We start from the raw sequence: 1,110 nt of genomic DNA, 5'->3' as shown, positions 1-1,110 counted from the left end.
AAAAATCTAAATGTTCAATAGTTGGTATAAGTTTTAGTTAGACATGAGAGTCGAGATATGTTCCAATATGATCATCATTTATGCATTTTATCTTCATATGCATGTGTGTATATCTRTGTTTCAATAAAATGGGCATAGAACAAATTAAAACTTGTACCGTGTATATCATCCACTTGAGTTTGGATTCGTGCATTGGCGGGCTGAACGAGGATTAACGTTATTGAGCCCGTAGTGAATCTGGACATTGTAACCCGACTATGAGGGGAACAAGATTACGTACTAGAGCTTTTTACGAAGGGTTCGAGAAGATGATACACTTACCGAAATGAGCACACAAAAGGTAGAGTAACGTTTTAAGGCAGGAAATTGATATTTTACCGAGTAAATGATGATATGAAATGAAGTTTTATGGTGAAATATAAAAAAAAAAAGATATGCATGTGTCATAGAAAAGTGAGCGAGGTTGCGGAAGGAATTGTTGAACAAGTTGGTTAGGGAAAGCTACGAAGATTTATGGAATTCGGGGTATTGTATGATCAAGTATATTGGCTTAAACGATAGGTTCGTTTAGACAAGTAGTGTGTTATAATGTTTAGAAGTGTTGTTAKAATTATGTTTTGTAGTAACTAATTGATCGAATATGCCATTTATTAAATGTTAGTAATAATAATAAAATATATAGAAAATGTGTTAAATAAAAATAGAACTACATAAACTTTTTATTTTGGTGTCATTTTAATCGTCTTGATGAAAACTTTCTAATGATATATTTTGTTATAACAATTAATAATTTGATTATAATCTAATGAATTGCATGGGTTAAATTGGTCATCTTATTTGTCATGTCTGTCCTATTCTGTCTTTCTGGATACCAAACGCACCCTTAAATGATACCTCAACCTTGAGATTGGGATTAAATCCCAATYTGATTACGGGATTAATGCTAATCCTACTCGTATTACACCAACAAAACTTCAAGGAAGAACGATAAACCATCCGTGAAAAATCAAGCAACCTGTGACATTATTTAGAAAGAAGGTAGAGATAAAAGTGGTATCAGGTATGTGATAGAACAAACTAACGTTTGGGTAATTTGGTTGATAAATACAC

This window comes from Cynara cardunculus, unplaced genomic scaffold (genome assembly GCF_001531365.2).
Source record: "Cynara cardunculus var. scolymus isolate 2C unplaced genomic scaffold, CcrdV1 Un_Scaffold_10391, whole genome shotgun sequence".
In the NCBI taxonomy this organism is placed as follows: Eukaryota; Viridiplantae; Streptophyta; class Magnoliopsida; order Asterales; family Asteraceae; genus Cynara; species Cynara cardunculus.
The sequence above is the reverse complement of the archived record's forward strand: the minus strand, read 5'-3'. Positions refer to the sequence as shown.